This window comes from Suncus etruscus, chromosome 9 (assembly GCF_024139225.1).
Source record: "Suncus etruscus isolate mSunEtr1 chromosome 9, mSunEtr1.pri.cur, whole genome shotgun sequence".
NCBI classification, from domain to species: Eukaryota; Metazoa; Chordata; class Mammalia; order Eulipotyphla; family Soricidae; genus Suncus; species Suncus etruscus.
The window spans coordinates 2,236,063-2,260,379 of NC_064856.1; the positions used below are offsets into that span (position 1 = coordinate 2,236,063).

The 24,317-nt window shown below is 36.7% G+C and overlaps 1 protein-coding gene across 5 annotated transcripts in view; it reads right to left on the reverse strand.

Annotated features, from left to right (window-relative positions):
* The window catches only part of PLCB4 (phospholipase C beta 4), a 418,068-nt gene that overhangs the window by 308,930 nt on the left and 84,821 nt on the right, over positions 1-24,317 (reverse strand). For all 5 annotated transcript variants that reach the window (XM_049780221.1, XM_049780218.1, XM_049780220.1 and 2 more), the window contains one exon: positions 10,018-10,089. The gene's annotated coding sequence lies outside the window, so the exon portion shown is untranslated. The remainder of the gene's footprint in view (positions 1-10,017; positions 10,090-24,317) is intronic.

Below are 24,317 nucleotides of genomic sequence, written 5' to 3' on the forward strand. Positions count from 1 at the left end.
AATAGACTAAATGGTGAAAATAAGGGGAAACGAGGAAAAATACAAATCATAACAAAATAAAAAATTCTCCCCAGAGAGGGGAAACATCAGTATTTAAAAAAATTAATAGTCAGGCAATTAAAGAAAAAATAAAAGGTTTAGTGAAACAAAAGTCAATTCTATAAATGAAAAGAAAACGTAATATAAAAATAACTCAAAATATGAAAGGATGCCAAAGAAAATGAGGAAAAGCCAAATCAAGATAGAAGATGTACTTAAATTATGTAATAGAACATTTAGAAAACACCATTTGACCATATAAAGTACTTTTCTTTTCTTTTTTTTTTTTGGGGGGGGGGAAGGGGACGCCAGGATTCAAACCAATCACCTTAGGTCCTGGGTCAGCTGCTTGCAAGGCAAACGCCTTGTGCTATCTCTCCGGCCCCATATAAAGTACTTTTCAAGAGAGAAGGATCAATTTTTAAACTATTGCCATCAGGTCTGTTAGATGAAATTTCAACCTCAGAAAAGCAGAAACCAGTTTTAATTGTTCAATACTTTAAAGGTCATGGAAGTGGTCAGATGGAGAGGCTGATCTGGAAGGGCGGTGAGCAGAATAGCATCCATCCAAAGATTTTCAGATACCAATCACTAGAATTTGTGAAAAAGGCATCTTACATGGCAAAGAGACTTTGCAGACGTGACTAAGTTAAGGATCTTGAGAGGAGATCCTCTCAAGTGTTCCTAGATTATCTGGGTGGGTCTAATAAAATTAATATTATATTATATTAATATAATGATTTTTTAGCTTGAAAGCGAGAGGCAGAAGAGTTAAAGGAGCTACAACAATGGGAAAGGAAGTCAAGGTGATATTGGTACAGAAAATGTGAAAAGAAAAACACTCAGAGTGGCAGCCTGCAGAATATGAACAAAGAACACACTCTCCCTTACAGTCTCCAGGAAAGGTGGGAGGGAAGCCAGCTTTGCACACCTAGTTTAGAACTCTGACTTCATATTCATATTCATAATTTGTGTTGTTTAAATTCAATAAATTTATCATAGGAAGGAAATTAAAATAAATTTATAATAGAAAGGAAACTTAGGGAACATATGATTGAATAAAGAGAACAGAGAAGTTTTGTCAGGACTCCCAATTTGTTAAAAAAATGAAAAAAAATCCTTACTTTTTGCATAAAGATGTCAAATAGTTACATTGTACAAGAAAAATATAGGGCCCGGAGAGATAGCACAGCGGTGTTTGCCTTGCAAGCAGCCGATCCAGGACCAAAGGTGGTTGGTTCGAATCCCGGTGTCCCATATGGTCCCCCGTGCCTGCCAGGAGCTATTTCTGAGCAGACAGCCAGGAGTAACCCCTGAGCACCGCCGGGTGTGGCCCAAAAAATAAATAAATAAAAAAGAAAAATATAAGCACAACATTACCTCACCTTTCTTTTTTCAGTGGCTAATTGCTTAAATCCAACTATGTGATGTAGTTAGAACTTAGAATGGGTTCTTGTAACAGAAAACTCTTAGAATTAAGAATGGATATACAAATTAAAGGTACTCCTTTGATCCAATATTTCCCCTACAGACTATCAACCACTTGGAAGCTTGCCAAGCAAGAGAATTCAACCTTTGACGGCCTTCCTATATTTCTTGCCAGGATACACCAGAAGGGAAACACAGTCCACCTTCTGCAACTAACTCATTCAGAAACTAATTTTTAGTCTAAGCTTCTTTTCTTTCATTATTAAAAATGGACAAGTCAACAAAGAAAATAGAGAAAATTATCTTAATCACCAGGGTGATAGTCATTTCTTGCAAATGAAATTATATGAGAAAGAAATTTCCCTGTACTAAGGAAAGGAACTTTTAATGTGCTAAGTGTTATGCTTATTATTATAATATGGCAAACATATAGTAATAAAAATAAAAATAAAACAAAAGAAGTATTCTGATTCTATTCGAGGATCAATTAATAGATAAAATAAAATTAATAGTCATATTTACAGAAACTAGTACAATCTCTTATAACCAATCAACAATATTTATTGAGTAAAGGATCTTCAAAACACTAAACAGGAGACAGAAAATAGCTGAAGAATAAGTACTGAAGCTAAAAGCATGCCTGACAGGTAGCCTGTTTCTATCCCATGCACTTCATATGGTCCCCTGAGCAGCACAAGAACTGATTCCTAAATAGAGAAAAAAGAAGTAATCCCTGAATATTCCCAGGTGTAACCAAAATACACATACAAATAGAGTAAGATGTATATATGTATAGATATATAGATATATATGACAGGGCTTTCACACAGATAAAGTTACAATGTCACTAGGACTACAAGGCCAATATCAAATAATTGGAAAGCAACAATCTTTATCTACTCAAGAATTTTGATAAATATTTGCTATGTAATGTCATGTGTATGAAAGAAGGAAAGACAGAGATTGAGCCTAAAGTCAGTACAGAGATGGAAAGTTTTTATGTTGGACTTTCAAGAACACATACTGTACCCTTTGTCTCAATTGTACCCATTTAGAAAAAGGGTACAATATTCTGCTTAAGAGAAATTATCCTGTTGATTGCTCTGTGATAGATTTTTAAGTTTTTAATTGAAACCAAAAATATAATCAATCTACATAATTGTTGGTTTTTGCCATAATAAGAACAGAACTCTGAGAGTTATGGGATTAGAGAGTTGATATATAACTATATAACACTGGTGCATCATATTAAGACAAGGGACAATGATCACTATGTCCCACAATTCTCTAATTTATGTAATAAAACTTTGCAAATAATTGCCAATTATCTGGTGGCAACAATTAATTATACTGAAAAATGAAATATTTAAAGTCTTATAGTATTATGACCCAATGAAAAGATACTTTGAGAAAAAGCTAAATAGACTTACATATATTTATAATCTGAATTTATTTTTCACCTTTATTATGTTACTTCAGGAAACTAGGCTTATTGTATTGTGTCAGAACTTGGCCCTCAGAAGCAATGGTTGGGAGTGGGAATATTAAAGATACAGTAGAGTACACCAACAGGCTTCCACATGCCAAACATGCACTTGAGCCCCTTGGGCTACCTCTGCCACCCAAGTTGTTTTCTAGTTTTCATTTCTTAAATAGATATATATCAAGTTTTATTCATTTCAACTTTTAGAATCAGACAGATTTTACAAACTGTGGAGATGTTCCTTTCATTCCTTAACAAGCAAAAAAATAGAAACATTCATTGTCAATTTCTATGCACAAAAGTAGGTTCAGAGCACTGACCATATAATATTTCTAATTTTAAATTACAGAATATGAATTTTCACACTGAAAAAGAACCACTGCTTATGAATGAATAAATTCACTACCTTGTAATTTGGTACTCACTGAAAAAAGCAAAACGTGTCTAGAACATATTAACAGAAGGCGTTGTGTGGGTTTTCAGGACATGAGAGTTTGGAAAAGTGGCTAGTGAAAATAAACAAATAAAATTCAGAGTTTTATAGCAAATTCAAAGAACTCAATTTGAGTACTTACTAGGCCCTCATCAACTTTCTGAACTGCTTCATTTTGTTCATCAATTTCCTGCTATATTACTTTCTTCCTAGATATTAAAATAAACAACAAAATAAACAAAATACCAGTTTCTTTTTAACTAAGATATTGTTTAAAAACAGGTCATCATTAGTGGTTGTCATGATGAAGGGGAATGCTTCACCAAGCTTTATGTGGTTACATCAGGGAACATCCAAATCAGCATGTTCCTTGTGAAGTAACTGAAGGTAAAACTGACATGAAAACACTACACACAAAAAATGGAATGTCAGGGTTTAGGACGATCACAAGAACAGAGCATTCTGTTCCTGAAAGTAGTGAGAAAATACCTTTCAGGCTAAATCATGAAGTTTAATTCATCCTCAAATAAAATCTTTACAGAAAACAGCTGGCCTGGAAATTTTTTTCTCGGAATCCTGAGAAATTAGGTGAGTTGTTTCAAAAGTTATCAACATATACAATCTCTGAGTCTCCAAATATTAACTGGTTCTCACCAACATTTTTCAAAATGCTTCGAATACACAAAGCATTGATAAATGGAGATTAGCAAAAAAAACCCATCTAAATCAGAGTTCTCTAAACATATGTACATGAACCAGCAACTTTTCACTTTTTGGGTATTACATAGGTTGAAAACCACTGGTCTAAGTTACTGTTGTTAAAAATTTCACCTTGGGACATAAAGAGGATGCCCCAGTGGCAAAAAAAATATCTGCCATGTAAGCATGAGGCCATGAGTTCAATTCTCAGTGCCGCTGACATGCACAAAGCAAAGTGTGGGATTGCAAGTATATAAGATCTCAGGCACACATATAAACATGTGAGAAGATTACAACTAAAGTAGTAAGTCGCTGGCAAATAGCTGTGTAAATTCCACAACCAAAAGTGTGTGACTCCTAGTATGACTACTGAGTGTGCCACTCTGGTTCTTTAACACAACAAAGGAAAAGGAAGCATGAAAAGGCAGTGTCTGAAATAACACCGTGAGTTCATCCTAACAAAATATTAACTTGTTTTATAACTTTATAGTACTGGAATACTTTATTACTATAAAGATGTTTTGTGGGACTAGAGAAATAGCATGAAGGGAGGGCATTTGCCTTGCCTGCAGAAGGACAGTGGTTCAAATCCCAGTATCCCATATGGTCCCCCGAGCCTGCCAGGAGCTATTTCTAAGCATAGAACCAGGAGTAACCCCTGAGAGCTGCAGAGTGTGACCAAAAATAAACAAACAAACAAACAAATAAACAAACAAATAAATAAAGATGATTTGTGATACTAGGTATGAATTCACAACACCATATGTGAGGTATGCACTGTACCATTGTTGTTCCATGGGTAGCTCCTACTTTATATACAACTAAACATGAAATAATTAAGTATAAGCAATTAAAATACAATTTTAAAAATTGGTCATAATCACCTACTGCATTTCCCATATATCTTTTAGAAGGAAGATTTATTTATTTTTTATCACTTTTTATATAAAACTTTATTTAAACACCATGATTACAAGCATGTTTGTAGTCGGGTTTCAGTCAGAAACAGAATACCCCCCTTCACCATTGCAACATTCCCACCACCAATGCCCCCTACTCCCCCACCCCTGCCTGTATTCGCGACAGGCATTCTTCTCTCATTCTTTAACATTGTCATGCTAGTCTTTGTCACTCTTTGTGGCGAGCTTCAAATTGTGAGCTGGTCATTCCAACCTTTCCAGCCCTTAACTCTATTGTCTCTGGGCCTTATTACAGCAATGTCTTAAAATCCATAAATAATTGAGACTTCTCTCTCTCTCTCTCTCTCTCTCTCTCTCTCTCTCTCTCTCTCTCTCTCTCTCTCTAACTTATTTCACTCAACTATTGATTCCATGTACATCCACATATAGAAAAACTTCATGACTTCATCTCTCCTGATGGCTGGATAATATTCCATTGTGTATATGTTCCACAGTCTCTTTAGCCATTCATCTGTTAAAGGGCAACTTGGTGGTTTCCAGAGTTTGGCTATTATAAATAGTGCTGCATTGAATTTGCATTTTTGTATTGTTTATTTTTGTTCCTAGAGTATATCCTTAAGAGTGGTATAGCTGGATCATATGGGAACTCAATTTCCAGTTTTTTGAGGAATCTCCTTATTGTTTTCCATAAAGGCTGGACTAAATGGCATTCCCACCAGCAATGAATAAGAATTCTTTTCTCTCCACATCCTCATCAGCACTGATTGTTCTTGTTCTTTGTGATGTCACTGTGGCATGAGATAGTACCTCAGTTGTTTTGATTTGCATCTCTCTGATGACTAGTAATGTGGAACATTTTTTCATGTGTCTTTGGCCATTTGTATTTGTTCTTTGAGAAAGTGTCTGTTCATTTATTCTCTCCATTTTTTAATGGGGTTATATGTTTTTAGTACCTTGTATATTTTGGAGATTAGCCCCTTGTCTGGTGGGTATTGGATGAATAGTTTTTCCCATTCTGTGGATGGCTTTTGTATGTTAGGCACTATTTCCTTTGAGTTGCAGAAGCTTCTCAGCTTAATATATTCCCATTTGTTTTTCTCTGCTTCCACTTGTTTAGAGAGTGCTGTTTCCTTCTTAAAGATGTCTTTAGTCTCAATGTCATGGGGTGTTTTATCTACATGTTGTTTTATATACCTTATGGTTTCAGGCCTGATATCAAGGTCTTTAATCCATTTAGATTTAGTCTTTGTGCATAGTATTAGATGGGGGTTTGAGTTGGCTTTTTTGCAAGTGGCTAACCGGTTGTGTCAACAGAAATGGACATTAAGAAAACAATCCCATTCACATTAGTGTCCCACAAACTCAAATTTCTTGGGGTCAACTTAACTAAAGAGGTGAAAGACCTATTCAAAGAAAACTACAAAACACTGCTTCAAAAAATAAGAGAGGACAAAAGGAAATAAAACAAATATCCTGATCATGGATTGACAGGATTAACATCATTAAAATGGCAATACTCCCCAAAGCATTGTATAGATTTAATGCAGTCCCTCTAAAGATACCTATGACATTTTTCAAAGAAGTGGATAAAGCACTCCTGAAATTCATTTGGAATAATAAACACCCACAAATAGCTAAAGCAATCCTTGGGAAAAGGAATATGGGAGGCATTACTTTCTCCAATTTTAAACTGTTCTACAAAGCAATAGTTATCAAAACAGCATGGTATTGGAATAAAGACAGATCCTCAGGTGTGTGGAATAGACTTGAGTATTCAGAGAATATTCCCCAGACATAGAATCAACTAATCTTTGATAAAGGAGCAAGAAATCCAAAATGAAGCAAGGAAAGTCTCTTCAATAAGTAGGAGCAAGATTTATAAAAGAATATAAGAATTCAGAGGGGCCAAATATCTCATGTATATTGAGATATGTTATGTAATGACATGGATAATTTACACATATGCATCTATTTCTCAGAGCTTCTCATAGGTCCAGTAAGAATATAAAACTCGTGTGAAAAAGTATCATAAAGACTGAACAATCAAGTTGGAATATATGTCTGTTGAATATATCAAATTTAAAAGATGGTGATAAAATGAATAAACAAATAAGAATAAACATATAAACAAAATGTTTTATATGTTATTAATTTTAGTGGTGAAATCTAGGTGGTAATAAATTGTATCTGCTGGGCTGAAGAAATAGCATGGAGGTAAAGCCTTTGCCTTGCATGCAGAAGGACGGTGGTTCGAATCCCATATGGTCCCCTGAGCCTGCCAGGGACGATTTCTGAGTGAAGAGCCAGGAGTAGCCCCTGAGCACTGCTGGGTGTGACCAAAAAAATTGTATCTGCTGAAAATTTCATTTAAATCATTACATGTCCAATGTTCCTAACCCCCACAAAAATGCTCAGGACATAAATATTAAGTCGGTAATTAAGAAAAGCACTAGAGAGTTGGTACAGTGGCACATAAAGGGACTGGCTCCCTTTATGAATTCTCACAACACTCTGAACCCTGGCTCCTAGTATATTAAACATTTGGAAAATATATGTCTAACAAAATAAGCAATGAGAGGTTGTTCTTTATTTTTATTTTAAATCAACTACCCAAAATCAGTTAGTTACTTAGAAAAATGTGTGTGTTGAGTGGGAAGTAAAGAAGTAGCTCCTCACAGACTAAGTTTCTATATTTTATTCTCAGTGTGCTGAAGTGGGGTGCCTGCGAGTCAGGGTGGGTAGAAGATGTTGTTAGAAGACTCAGGCACTCAGCACAAATCATAACTGTGACACATCAAAAGGCTCCCGAAGGGGAGAAGTGACAGCCAATGGAAGTAGCAGACAATAGCTCCGGGGCTAAGGCAATGCAGCGTCCCGGGCAGTGTGAGGCAAGGGGCAGTGTTGTCAACAATAATGAGTCCCAGAAAAGCACAGACATGGAAGCCTGACAGGCACTACCATACCACCAGTTCCTTCCCAAGCAAACCGCTGCTGGAACTGCAGAAGTTTCAGCATCTAGGAAGCGGTAATCTCTGCAATCAGTCAGTTCAGCTCAGTCACATTCGCCGTGGCTTTGCAATCTGCTTCATAAACCCTTTTTGCACAAGGACTGCCTCCTATTGACTAGACCATATTCATCGTATGAAAAAAGAAGACTGGCTGGGCAGTGATTTCATGTGAGTGGCTCTTCTTGCTACTCAAGATAGTCCCAGAATCTGTCGGATGAGCAGGCCCACGAGTTTTCTCACAATGCAGAATCCCAGACTTCACTCCACACTAGCACTAATCTAATCTGTCACTTGGCCAAATTCTGGTTGACTTACATTCACATAAACATATGAGAAGCAATGGAATGAGCCCACAGCAGCTTTTCAACCAAACCTCTAGTGCAACTTGAACTTCAGAATTAGGAGCCAGATTAGGTAAAGGATAAGGAGTATTAAACCCTGGACACTGTAAGCTTGGCTCCTGTAAGTATCTTCCCCTGACAACTATTTCCTCTCGGCCAGGCTCCAGACCTGGCCTCCACCCAGGTGAGAGCCCTGAAGTCCTGGGAGAATCTATAAATCCCAAACACTCCTGAGCCTGCTTTAAGTGCTTTGGAAAGTTTCCTATTCTCCAACAAGTCAAGAAAGTCTCTGTATTCTAGAAGAATGGATGTCGTTGCATGTAAATGTTTCCTGACATAAAATACACATATTAATGTGATCTCCAACAGGCAACTATCAAAGGAGTTTTTGAGTCACTGTTGCCATTTCAGTTAAATGACACAGCTGAAAAAATCCAGTATTTACCCTGAAAAACAGCACGGCATATTGGATTTTATTCCTGTATGCATCAGTCTACAATAAGTTTATCTTAAGATCACATTTTCTTTCCTTCAATCACTATAATACTGCTTTATGCTCAGTTATCTGTGACAGGTCATATATCTAGTAAAAGTAAATGTTTTTGCTTTGTTTTCAAAATAATTTATGTCTTTAAAGATTCTAAGATATTTCTGACAAAGTACACAAACATGAAATTTTTGTTCTGAAGCCAATTATTCTAGATGGAGGTTTCATAACTCAGCATTGCCTCTTTGATTATGAATGTGTAATTACATAAAAAATTAAAACAAGATTATAAAATACACAAATCAACTTTCTAAGGTATTAATTTCCACTCGTACTTCAGAAAGCAATTTTACATAATGCCTGATTAACTTTTCAAGACAATAAATAAGACCATTTACAAGACAATATTGCCTCATGAAAAAGTGGTAATCAAAACTAAGACATTCAAATGTCCAACACTCTTATTGCTAATTATGAAAAAGAAAAATTAATTGGTTTTTGTAACAATCACACACAGTAAAAAAAATGGTTAACACTCTGAGATATTTTTATCATTTGGATTTTCTAGAAAATATTTTTAAGAGACTGGCTATATTTTTAATAAATATTACTATTCTTGGAATTGTTTTAGGTTCATAGGATCACTTAATGGCACAGATTTTTCTCATACATTCCTGTCTATGTATATGGTTAATTTTATAAATGTGAAATAGCATACACAATAAAAATCTTTCTAGCCAATCAAATCATATACATTATGCCTGATAGAAAAATCTATTTGAGTTAGGCTTAGGGAAATTTTTAATAAAATATATATTAAAATAAATCATATCTCAATAATATCAGGATTACTACAAACAATGAAGCCTAATACACCGTGGCTTAATTTTTTCTTCGGTATTTCAGTGATTTAAAAACAAAAAAATCAACAATCAACAAATACAGCAATTTTATAAAAAGTTTGGTCAAGAAATGCAAAGATATAAGTATTTTCTATTACACCATAAGCCTTTAGCTGTATACCTTCATAGACTACAAAAATAAGATTGCAATTATAAAATAACAATTACAAAAAAATAACAGCCCTCCTCTAAACTATGAGAGGTCTAATACAAAAAATCTTCATTCCTTTCAAAACTGTAACTTCTCAAAAAGTCATTTTATAGCATACTCTCTTACCTGAAAAGGAGTGAATACGATTGCAGCTTCCGCCAGTCAGTAACAGGCTGTAGAAAGCATGTCAGAGGCAGGCTGAGAAATAAAGAACAATCACAGGTCAGAGAAAGGCTCAGTCTTTTAAGAAGGAAAGTAGGGAGCAAGAGATTGAGGAGGAGCAAGTCTAGGCAGCAGTGAATGGACCATCCTAATCATCTCACCCAAGATCCCAACCGTCAGCCACAAAATTAGAGGCTGTGCCCAGAGTACCCAGAGATACACACACACACACACACACACACACACACACACACACACACACACACACACACACACACACACACACACAATCCAGAGTGCCCAAGAGAGACTCTTTCTTCCATTGTAAGCAAAACAACAAATATAGCAAATGCTTTTTACAGACTTCTTACTGAAGAGCTGTCGGACCCCAAACATAACAAGAAATATTTTGATACTTGATCAGAGATGAGGGATTATCAATGAGAAGAGTATAATTTGGAGCCCGCAATTTAATTTTTCTTAAAAAAAAAAAACCCTGATTTTTCTACAAATCAACAAAACATTCAAGTTGTAAACATAAAGGAAAGGACAAGTGCTCCCAATTCAGAAAATGCATTGAGTTAGTTGCAAAATACAAAACAGAAAGGGGGAATTATTTTTAATATATCAAGTTATTGTAGTGCTTCTATACAGAAATAAACAAAAAATATTATCTAAAGTAAATTATGCAGTTTATAATCCTTGTAAATATAATAAAATATGAATAATTCTATTCTATATAAACAAAAATTTTGTTTCTTGGCTTTAGGGTTGGGGAAGGGGGTAGAGCTTACTGTGCCCAAAGCTTTTTCCTGACTCTGTGCTGAGTGACTTCCCTGGTGGTGCTCATGAATGGTTCCAGGAATTGAATCTAGGTTAGCTGCCTGTACCTTACCCTTTCTAAGCAAGATTTTTAACTCAACATTAAATTTAAATGCTAAAACACACCAGCATACTCTTATTTCTAAATCTCCTAATTTGTCCATTCATAACCAAAAAAATTCAACATTTTCATAACTGTACCAGGGAATATAAAATATTTTGAAAGACAAGATTCCAGGGTGAAATCTTAGCAGGATCAACATTAATTCACATCAACAAATTCCTACACTGTGGGTTCTCTCTCAGTTGGTAATATTTTCCTATTCATCATCAATTAAAGTCAGCATTTCAAGCATTATTTCCCAAATGTATTGAGCCACAGGACCCTTAGTTTGAAGGACATCCAGAGGGAAATTGTATTTTATGAGAGATTACACAACACTAACAACTCTAACTAGGTTCCATTTGCCATTTCTTAATCAACTCAAATGACACTGTGCTAAACTTTCATAACATTATTGTTGTCAAAGTATCAAGCATCCCATCTGTCTAATTTTCTCACCATCTCAAAAATTACAAAATGATTAATTTCTTGGTTTCTCAATATAATAAATGGAAGTCTTTTTGCCTAAAAGGTATAATGGTGAATAGTCCAAAGACATTACAATAACATTTAGTGCTGGCAGGGTTGATGGAAAGAAAGGAGCTCTCATTCACTGTTGGTGGGAATGCTGTCTAGTCCAGCCTTCAGGGAAAACAATATGGAGAGCCCTCAAAAAACTGGAAATTGATCTTCCATATGATCCAGCTATACCACTCCTAGGGATATACCCTAGGAACACACACACACACACACACACCACAATACAAAAAATGCCTTCCTCACCCCTATATTCATTGCAGTTTATAATTGCCAGACTCTGGAAACAACCAGGATGCCATTCAACAGATGAATGGCAAAAGAAACTCTGGTACATATACACAATATAATATTATGCAGCTATCAGGAGAGATAAAGTCATGAACATGGAAACCATTGTGCTGAGTGAAATAGTCAGAAGGAAAGAGAGAAACAGAATAGTCTCACTCATCTATGGGTTTTAAGAAAAACAAAAGACATTATTGTAATAAAGCCCAGAGACAACAGAGATGAGGGCTGGAAGGACAGGCTCTAGATGTGAAGCTCACTAATAGAATGGTGAGTTTGGTTAGAGAGATGACTACGCTAACTATCATAACAATGTTAATGAGTGAGAGAAGTAGAATGCCTGTCTCGAATACAGACAGGGGTGGAAAGGAGGGAGATGTGGGGCAGTGGTGGGGGAAATGTTGCACTGGTGAAGAGAGGGTGTTCTTTTGATGACTAAAACCCAATTAGAATCATCTATGTAACCATGGTACATAAAGAAAATTGTAGATTTTGAAGAAACAGAAGCAAGATTTTCAGAGAGCCTTTAAACACATGGCTTGCTAATGGAACAGTGGTCAGTTTCTTTTTTTTTAAAACTGCTTGTAGGTATGTAGTCAAAATATGCTCATGCTGGGTAAAGTAACACTATATTTGGGTGTGTTTTAAAACATGTTTTTTTCATTTTTTGTGTGCTTTGTTTTATTTTTATCTTGGGATTGTGGTTATTGTCTGGTTGTTGTCTTTATTGCTGTGCTGCTTATTGCTGTGGTGATTTTCGGGAGGGGGTTTGTTTGATTTTGTTTGTATTATTGTTATTTTTTTCTTCCTTTTTCCCTTACTTCTCTTACATTGATATTTATAGCCTCTAGAAGGACTCCTTTTACTTTCTTGCTTGTTTAATTTTTGCCCCCCCCCTTTATTTCTTTCCTTCTAACAGAACCACATAACTTGAACTATTTTGTTCTGCCTCACAAACTGAGGGAGAAGTACTGAAGGGCACCAAGACCAAATAGTCATATGAACATCAAGTAGAAATAAAAAATGATCAAACTTAAACACCAAATCCAAAGCCAACGACAACAGAATCAATACCCAATCTAGAACATGTTAGACACAGAGGGGGCCACTTATACTAGCAGCTGGGGGGACAAAAAAGAGGGGATATGGGATGCATGCTGGGAACAGGGGTGGAGGGAGGACAACACTGGTGGTGGGAATGCCCCTGATTCAATGTCACTATGTACCTATAATATTTCTGTGAAAGATTTGTAATCCACTGCGCTCAAAATAAATTTTAAAAAAGAAAAAGAAATTTAAAAATAAAAATAAAAAATAAATTAAAAAACATGTTTTAAAACACACCCAAATATAATGTTACTTGCACTCAACATGTTTTACAAGGAAGAAACTGATCATTGTTCTGTTAACAAGTCATGTGTTTAAAGCTCTCTGAAAATCTTGCTTCTGTTTCTCCAAAATCCTAGAGTCCTACAATACCCACAGAGGCCCAGCAATCCACAGGAGAGATTAGTGGTTTACAGCTGTTTCACTTAGATAATTAAGTCAAATCCTGATATTCATACATCAGAACCTACTACACCAGAAGAAAACTACTCCACATAAGTTCATTTTCCAACCTTGTCTCATTAAATGTCAAATTCTAAAAATGAGACATTATTCTGGACTCCTAAAAATGATAATTACAAAAATGTATGTTCTCTCTTAGGCTCATATATAATCTGGGGCTAGGGCGATAGAACAGCAGGTAGGGTGTGTGCCTTACATGAAACTGACCCAGATTCAAAAACAAGCACTCCAGATGGTACCCAGAGCACTGTCAGGAATGATTCCTAAGCCCTGAACACAGCTGGCCTTTGCACCAATATGAAACAAAACATACACATAAATTATCTATAAGTATATTTCTCTATTGAAGACAGCACTATAGCATATAGTGAAAAAGAAAAAAAAATGCCTTAAAATTTATTCAGGAGAAGTTGAGTGATAGTATGCCAAACAAATAGCTAATCTGCCCAAGAATATTACCTGATTAGTCTGTAAGGTAACAAAAAACTTTAAATGGTTGTGTAAGCAAAAAAGTAAATTATAAAACCAAATCTCCATATAAATGATAATATGCAGCAAAATTCCAAACTAGACTGAGAAGATATTCTTCAAACTTTATTACCTAAGGACATCTCAGGACTAAAACCAAACCAAATTGGGGCCAGAGAAATAGTAAAATTGTGAAAGTGACACCAACTTATTAATAAAGTTCAGAGCATATAAACATGGTTAAGAGTAAAAATTTCCTGCAAGTTTCTTGTTAATTATAGCCACTGCTAACTTTGTCTTTTCTGCAATCCCTTTGTTTAAAAATGACTCAGTTTCGGGCCCGGAGAGATAGCACATCGGCGTTTGCCTTGGAAGCAGCCGATCCAGGACCAAAGGTGGTTGGTTCGAATCCCGGTCGGTTCGAATCCCGGTGTGCCTGCCAGGAGCTATTTCTGAGCAGATAGCCAGGAGTACCCCTGAGTACTGCCAGGTGTGACCCAAAAAAACAAAAAACAAAAAACAAAAAAAATGACTCAGTTTCAAAACATAGTGCCCTTCTAATGAGTAAGTTCATTCCATCTACATTATGATTTCTATCAACTAGGTGGTGGTTCTTAATTCTACTATTTAGTTTTGTTAGGCCTCCTCATTTTAATGTGTCCTTTGTTCAGCTTATTTAAATATGAACTAAAAGTCAAAACATTACCGTAAATGAAAATGTTACAAATATTCTCGTTCTACATACACAGTGACTATGAGGAAATAGTTGTTTTATCTAATTTATGGCAGTAATCATTTTGTAATAGAAATATATTCAAATGATGATACATATTAAAATTACACAATGTTACATTCCAGTTATATCTCAATACGGACCAGAGAGATAGTACAGAGGGAAGGGCACTTGTCTTGCACACAGATAACCCTGTTTTGATCTCCCAAAACTCCATATGATCCTTTGAGTTCCATCAGAAGTGAGTAGCAGAGCAAAGGGCAAGCCCTGAACTCCACTGGGTACGGCTCCTACAGGACCGACCTGGGTTCAATCCTTGGTCCCCTAAGCCAGAAGCAATTTCTGAGCACATAGCCAGGTACCTCAGCATCACCAGGTGTGGCCCAAAAAACAAAAAACAAACAAAGAACTTGATTACATTATCATTTCTATAATTGTTTGTAATAATTACTATCCAATGGTGATGTGAATGTTGCACTGGTGAAGGGAGGTATTCTTTACATGACTGAAACCCAACTACAATCATATTTGTAATCAAGGTGTTTAAACAAAAACATTGATAATAAAAAAAAGTTTGTATAATAAAAATAAATAAATAAATACTATCCAAGAAGTAAGCATTCCATGAAACTAATGTGTGAGGGGAGCTGCTAGAAAATATAGTGCATTCTCTAAAGAACAACACAAACATCACATTAGGAACAAATCCTATTTCTCCAAAACTAGTGCCTTCCAACTTCTTTATTCAAGTAAAGATTTGTCACTTCATGTTGAAGACCCTCTGCTTTGCAAGTACTCCAAAAGAAACAAACTCAGATCTTCCTTGGATCTGCTCCAAATATAACCGAATTTGGCAATCTTAACATCAGGACTTTAATTCCATTTTAGTAATGATCCTTCCTCACTTTCACTTTTAGTAATTGTTTTTGTCTCCACAGATTAGGTAAAAAGATTTTTTTAATCTTCCTCTAATTTATTTTCTTAATACTATATTTAAGCAACTTGATTACAGGCATGATTGTAGTTGGGTTTCAGTTATATAAAGAATACCCCCCTTCACCAGAGCAACATTCCCACCACCAATGCCCCAATCTCCCTCCTCCCTTGCTCCTGAGTCTGTATTCAAGACAGACATTCTACTTCTCTCACTCATTGACTACTGAAATCTCTTTTGTAATAAATGCCTCTGGAATTTGCTCGAAATTTCTTGTCATTGGGAAAATTATTTTGTTAACCTGTCTCTCTTTTTGCCTGTTCTCTATCTTTCCTAATCAGGCTGCTAAAATGAATGGTGCACAGAGTCAATCTGTATTGCCAGCAAAAAAAAAAAAAGTTTCTTCCACCCCCGGGTCCCAAAGGCAGTATTTACACTACAGAAATTGGCAAGCAATGTAAAGCTTCACTAGCCTCCTCTGCCTCCTGAGAATCAACTGTGAAACATTTATCAGCACACCACACACCACAGGAAAGATCTGTGAAGTTAAAAAGAAAACTTGGTCCCTGAGTATGGCCCGGAATAATCCCTGGCACCACAGGGGCCAAGAAACACCATATTCTCAGGTCCTTAACTGAATGGCTCATTCAATTGGCCAAGAATCATGTTAGCTACAAAAGTCGCCCCCTACCCAAAATAAATAAATATATCATAGGTAGAGGAGAGAAATCAGTGGATTTGGACTACATATTTTACATAGGCAAGATCTTAAGCTGGATCCTTGGCACTTTATGGCCCCAAATTCTCATCAGGATAGCCCAGTACAGCAGTGCTGTGTCCCTACACACAACTCTGGCACATTTGACCAAGCATCACTGGGACAGATCTCCTGAGCACTGCTGGGAGGCTTCGGTCCCCCACAGAAAAGTGCTCTCAATTCTTTTGCTAAAATATTTTATCTACTCCGTGAAAAATATACAAAGTATAATATCAACAATATCAAATAGTACTTGAGTGACAACCTCATTTTTGTCTCACCACTTAGAGCCAAGAAAACAAACTCATTTCATAGAATATCCCTCTGATCTTGCAATGTTTTGTACTATAATGTCAAGCTTTAGTATTAACAACAGTCCAACTGGTTGGTTAAAGAAAACAACACAGGCTCTAATTGGTGTAATATGCTGGGCAGAATGAAATGGTAAATAAGAGTATGGGGTTGAAAATGGATACCTAGGAAAATGGATACCTCATCAGAACTATTTGCTTCTTAAGGTTAAGTTACTTAACCTTGTTGTTAAATAAATGAAAGTGACCATTCTCTTTTCATCCATACAAAACTGTGGTTGGAGTGATAGAACAGCTGGGAGGGTGCTTGCCTTGCATATGACTGACCTGGGTTCAGTTGCCTGAATCACATATGACACCCCCCACCCCCAGTATCACCAGGAATAATCCCTGAGTCAGAAGTAACCCCTGAGCATCACTGGGTGTGGACCAGAAGAAAATAAACAAATGAATAAATAAGGTACAAAATACCTGATTTACAGGGTGACTGGAAAAAAGTTAAATAAGGAAATCTACATAAAAGACATAACATCTGTTATACAGCAGTATGTAGTAATATGTACTACTCAAAATGCTAAAATAATATCTTATTGATGCTTAACTGCTTTTGCACAGTATACCAACGGCTCTGCTAACTTCCTTGAAAACACAGGAGTCTGAACCAGAGCTTCTAAAATGTCCAGGTGCTAACACATCACCTAGGAGTTTTATTAATAAATAAATAAATTTGATTTATTAATAGGCCGGAGCAATACCACAGAGAGTAGGACATTTGCCTTGCATAAGGCCGACCCGGGTTCGATTCCCTGACATAGCATTATGGTCCCCTGAGCCCGCCAAGATTTCTGAGCACAGAGCCAGTAGTAATCCTTGAGCATTGTCAGGTATGTCCCCAAATAAATAAATAAATAAATCAGGGACTGAGTCAGCAGACCAGCTGTGGTAATGGACACTCCATGCTCATAAGAATCAACTGATAATCTGCTGCTGGTTTTAGGACCACAGTCTGAGGGCTAAGAATTTGGAACATATCACATATGTTCCATATATAAAAGCATATTGGAAGAAAAATTTTTTCCAATTTCTAGACACTCCTTCAATGATGGGGGTGAACTAAAAAAAAAAAAAGAATTTGGAACAATAGTTCAATGGTTGTGTGTCACACCACACAACCACCAACTGCCTCTCAAGCACACAGAGGCACAACAACTAAAAAGCAAAGTATTATATACAATATTACTTCCTCTGTAAGAATAGAACTCTTCTTTAAATACTTAAAAATTGGGGACCAGAGAAAAAAATAATAGTGGTTAAGGAACTTGCCTTGCACGTTCCCAATCTGTGTTTGATTCCTAGCACCCTATATGGTCCCCTGAGAACCACCTAGAGTAAAGCCTAAGTGCAGAGCCAGGAAAAGGTCCTGAGAGCTGCCAGATGCACCCCCACAAAAATAAATTTTTAAAGATAAAAATGAAAATAATAAAAGCTATGAACCACTTGGGATCATTTCTAAGTATGGAAAACAACCATGAGAATAGCACAAGAACCTTTAACCTGTGGGAAGAACCTTCAGATCAGATGTGGTTGGAGTCTAAACTCATCCTAACATATTCAATATCCGTTTCTGTACCTGTTTCCGTCTTTTGCTTTGGGGTCCTCTCTGGAGGTGTCAGGGCTTCCTTCTGGCTCTGTGAATCCCTCCTGCCAATCTTCAAGGGACCTTATGCAGTGCTCGGAATCAAACCTGGGTCAGCCACATTCAAGGCAAGCATAGGACTATCTCTCCAGCCCTTTATGACTTTTGATTCCTTACAGACCTCCTTATAAAGTTCTATTTTCATATTTGCAAAATAGTGGCAGCAGTCTATTTAAAAACATAAAATCTCAGTAGCAGATGACTCAAAAGTAATTTATATTTATACCTATATTTGAGGTTTTTCACACAGTAGATGCCAAGAGCCTAACAGCTAGCTCCCTTTCTGCTCCAGTTGTCATTTCGTTGATTACTTGCTAATGTAACTCCTGCTTGCTTTTACCTTTAGTGACCTTAAATCCTTCTTGCTAGCAAACCATCTGAAGACCTGACACTCCTAAGAAATTTTCCAGACTATTTCAAGCTTCCAGTATTCATAATTTCCCCAGAGAAAGGATTTCTATTTCCTAGCATTATTCTACTAGTCCTGGAGACCTATGTCTGAAAAAAAACTATCTGTTTTCCACATAGCTTCTCACTATTCTAAACTCTTGCTGGCTATTTCTTCTTAAAAAGACATAAAAAAAGGAATGAACAGAAGCCATCCCTATCTTCCTACATCTCTAAATTAGACTGTGACTATATTTTTCAATCAGGGAAACTATTATTGTGAGAAACCAACCATTCCAAAGTAAGTGCCTATTTTTTTAGTTACAAAACCTAAATTGATTCTATTTCTTCCCTCTTTCTTCATCCTTTTTATACTTGCTAATTGTTTTCATTGTCTGATGCCTGTGTGCTTGGTTGCAGTGCTTATACACTCTAGATTCTGGGGTGTTGGAGGTTACTGGAAATTACACTTTCTGGGGTGTAGAAATAATGGATCAAATTCAAGGCCTCATTCCTGCAACTATCTGAGCTATCCCTGAACCCTGATCCTTTTTCTTAAGGAAATTCATACACACACACACACACACACACACACACACACACACACACACACAACACACACACACACCTATACTCATGATTTCCTGTTATGAAAAAACTCATAGGCCACAAATGAAAGCTGCCCAATTTAATTTTGCTCCTTCACTAACTTGTCATGATATTCACTGTCCTACTGCAACTGTCAGACAATAGGTTTCTACAGGTAATTAATGATATGACCCATACCTTTAAGGATTTAACTATCCCAACTACTAATCTTATCTTTAAAGACCAGAACTGATTGAAGTTTCTTTAATATTACCCTGTGCTAAGTAAAAACAAACTATAACAAGATGAAATCTGAAACCAGAGATGGGTTCCCCAAATGTGGCCAGTTAACACACCATACTGTCCTGTGTAGAAGTCCTCTACAAACACGATACAATAACAGTTTCAGTGTGAGTAGATGTTTAAGCCTCTTCCCACAACATTCTCACCTTGTCTCCCACCCTAATTAGCCCAACAGGCCAAAAATTCATAAGATGCTTTCTGAAAGACAAAGTATTTCACCAGCCATCTTGCTAACTGTTTGTAGCAATAATACTTTATTTTGATATGAAGTATTTAAGAAGAATATTTAAAAATAGAGATTACAGATGGACAGCAAGAAGAATTCTCATTCACCATCTTTTTTTTTTTTTTTTGGGTCATACCCGGTGGTGCTCAGGGGTTACTCCTGGCTGTCTGCTCAGAAATAGCTCCTGGCAGGCACGGGGGACCATATGGGACACCGGGATTCGAACCAACCACCTTAGGTTCAGGATCGACTGCTTGCAAGTCAAACACCGCTGTGCTACCTCTCCGGGCCCTCATTCACCATCTTTAAGTCCAGCAAAACTTGCATCAAGCTAGCCTCTCTCCATGTCAAGGTTCAACATGCATATAAGAGCCACTTCTAAGAGAAACATTTTGATTAAGAATTCACATAATGTAGAATGAATCATAAAAATATAGTAAGAATATGTTGAAAAGGTGTGATCGAATAATCAGTAAAACCTTCAGATGCAGATTAATTTATTTTTGCATTGATGTGTTTTAATTATGTCCATGAATTGCCTTTATAAAGAGATGATGAATCAAAAGAAATATCCCTCTTTATTATAGAACATCAATCCAAGTCTCATCATTTATGCTAAACTGGTAAATTAAAGGGTACCTTCAAATTTTCTCACCATAATTAAAAAATACTAAGCCTATTATCTGTCATGGAGAGTACACATTTCATTTTTCTGACAAAGGACAATTATTTTCAGTCGTCTCTAACATAATTGGGATAGTTCAACGAATGATGATACCCTGAATAAAGCAAGGCTTATGTATGGTAGTTTCTAATTATTTTACTTAAATTCAGATATGATCTTGCTGCCTCTATTATCACTCCACCCCACCACTACATATTTTGGTAATCACTGGCATCCTTGTCGCATTAAATAGCACTATTTGTTTTTCATTTTTTTAATTTAATAGCCATCTTTATAATGTTTGTCACATGATGTATTTGCCCATTTAAGGTTTCATAAAATTCATTAATTATTATTTTAAAGAGTGAAGAATATTAACTTACAATAGATTAAGGCCAGAGAGATAGCATGAAGGTAAGGCATTTGCCTTGCATGCAGAAGGACAGTGGTTCAAACCCTGGCATCCCCCATGGTCCCCTGAGCCTGCCAGGAGTGATTTCTGAGCCTAGAGCCAGGGGTAATCCCTGAGCACTGCTGAGTGTGACCCAAAAACAAAACAAACAAAAATACCCAATAGAATGAAAGACAATCATAGCACAAAAACACATGAAGGTGATACCTAAATTTCTACTATCTGGGAAACCTGTAGTCTGCAATTAAAATTACTTACGTGAAGACAAGTTTTGCAATGACCTGTCTGTGTATCTTTAGGTAAGTTACCTAAGATATCTGTGCCTTTTCCCATTTACAAGCTGAAATAATAATAATGTTATTTCAAAGAGTAAGTACCTTGAGCACGAACTAGGTTACTATAAGCAAGCCTCTAAAATGGTATCTGTCATGCAGAAAGAATTTTACAAAAGTAGGTAAGTAAAGATATTTACTTTTTTTATATGACTCACCATGAGATAGTTACAAAGTTGTTCATAATGAGTTTCAGCCATACAATGTCCAACACCATTTCTCCACGAGTGCACATTTTCTGCGAACAATGTCCTCAGTTCCCTTATACACACCTACCTCTTTGGTCTCTCTCTCTCTCTCTCTCTCTCTCTCTCTCTCTCACTCTCTCTCTCTCTCACTCTCTCTCTCTCCTCTCTCTCTCCTCTCTCTCTCACTCTCTCTCTCCTCTCTCTCTTCTCTCTCTCTCTCTCTCTCTCTCTCACACACACACACACTCACTGTCTCTCACTCTCTCTCTCTCCCCTCTTTTTGGACACTGTGGTTTTATTATTGCTGAAGAGTATCATACATATCACTTTAGCTCCATTTAGCACCCTCAGTGTGATTATAGTGGCCCCTTCTTTGCCATAACTGTATACCTATGCTATTTGTGGTCAGCTTTCTGCCGTGGTCTAGTCCTCCTGGTCTTCATCTCTATTGTCTCTGGATATTATTAACATACTATATTTTTTATATATCACCAATGAGAACAGTCATTCTATGGCTATCCCTCTCCTCTGACTCATTTCACTCAAATAATACTCTATATTCCAAATTTCATGACTTTGTTTTTCCTAACAGCTACATAGTATTGAATTGTGTAGATGTACCGTAGTTTCTTTACAGTAAAGATATTATATATATATATATATATATATATTGCTTTTTGTGTCACACCCAGCAGTGCTCAGGGGTTATTCCTGGCTCCATGCTAAGAAATCGCTCTTGGCAGGCTCGGGGGACCATATGGGACGTCGGGATTCCAACCAATGACCTTCTGCATGAAAGGCAAACGCCTTATCTCCATGCTATCTCTCCGGCCCCAAGATATTTTTAATTGGGGCCTGAGGGTGGCACAAGCGGTAGGGTGTCTGTCTTGAACGCAGTAGCCTAGGACGGACCTTGGTTCAATCCCCCAGTGTCCCATATGGTCCCCCAAGCAGGAGCGATTTCTGAGCGCATAGCCAGGAGTAGCTCCTGAGCATCACTGGGTGGGGCCCCTTCAAAAAACTGTTCTTTTAACTGCAATTTTCAAAGGCAGATATGCTGAGGGATCATTCTCCACATTCTCCACAGTAATCAATCTGGTGGTACAGTTCTAACAACACAGTGTTCAACCCAGGTAATAGTAGGAATCACTAAGTGCATACCACAGAGTGCTTGGCTCTCCATGTGCTTTGCAGATAATCCTTGGGGGCATAGAAGTCATCCACTTCACCCCTTTGAGACATCTTCCGAAGCCCTGCATGGCCTTTAATATAGGTAAAAAGCAAAACAAAACAAAAAACACTTTGCTTTTCTTTAAACTTAAAATGTAGACCTTTGGATTCTGTTTTAAACCCATGTGCTTCTTTGGAAGCCAGAATTTAGATGCAGTGCGCTGAATCCCACTAAGATCCCAATATTTTGATTACTAAGCTTTAAAGATAAGGCTCACAAACCTTATCTACATAATATCAACCAAAATGTTTACAGTAGGCATGGCTTTCTCCAATATTTTCAAATCCTACTTGCCAAGATTGCTGTTTTCCTTGAACAATGTTTCAGTGAATTGCTTATCATTCAAATGATAGTCTCTTTTAGAAATTACTAGTTTTAAATATATTGAGGAAGGGAAAATCAAACGGATGGAGCACATGCTTTTAATGAAGAAGTTTGACCTTGAAACAGCAGATGACCCCCAAAGACTATCAGGTGTGAATCCCCCAAGACAAAAAATGCTTGAATGTTGCTATGTCTCTCCCCCACAAATATCAATAAAATTCCAGTCCCCCAAGTACATGGCAGTGAGACCTTTCAGAGGTACTTAGGTTATGAAGGTGAAACTCACATGAAGGGTATTAGTGCCCTTAGAGCAGAACCTCCGAGAACCCCTTTCCCTTCTCACCGTGTGAGAACACAGAGATGACTCCCACCTGGAAGACAGGTTCTTGCTGTTTCTGTGAATAGTCTGATGTTAGACATGGAGGCCAGATCTATGACAAACCAGTGTTTTTGATCAGCCACCTAATCTAGGGCATGATATTAGAACAATCACATGATTCCATATTTTGTAAAGTGCAACAAGAATTAAAGAACAATGGCCAAGAGTTCCTTTTCCTTTTCATTATATAAATTTGTATCTGTGGCTTGCAAAAAAAAAAAAATGGATCCCTTTATTTATGCTCATTTTGTAACTCCCTGAATAATAAAGTTTCATGAAAATCACTCCCTGTTAATGACATGTGCTTGCTTCACCTCACTCCAGTGTAAAAAGTATTTTGGTCTAAATAGAAGAACAAGAGAAAATACTAAGCAGTGGTTAGCAAGTCACAAGATTTAATCAAGTCCTAAATTCACTTTCTGTGACTAATGAATTTTCTTAAACAATGGTCTTGAGGTGGCCCATCTTCTATAACAAATTATCATTTCCACTACAATCCAACTAGATTTATACAAAAAAAAAAAAGAAAAGAAAAGAAAAGAAAAAGCATAAAGAAGCCAAAAGTAATGTGAAGGAAATGACTAACAATGAAATTAATGCTGATTGCAAATGTAACCTTCAAGATGCACAGAGCTCAGGAATTCCTCAAAATACAGAAAATACAATCTGATTGCTTTTGAATGTCAAATGTACCTGCAAGAAATAGCTATGTATGTGACTTATGTGGAACCTAAACAATAGCACAGCAGTAAGTCGTTTGCCTTGCACGTGGCCAACACAGGAAAGACTCTGGTTCAAATTCTGGCATCGTGTATGGTCTCCCAAGCCTATCAGGAGTGAATTCTAAGCACAGAGCCAGGAGTAACCCCTGAGCACCACTGGATAGACCCAAAAACAAAAATAAAAAAGGAAAAAAAGAAATAGCTATGTAAATTATCAAGGCAGTCTCTACATTAAGAGCCCAAGTTTATTTTCAAAATCTAAATAAGAGTTCCTGTCCCTCTCAATTCTT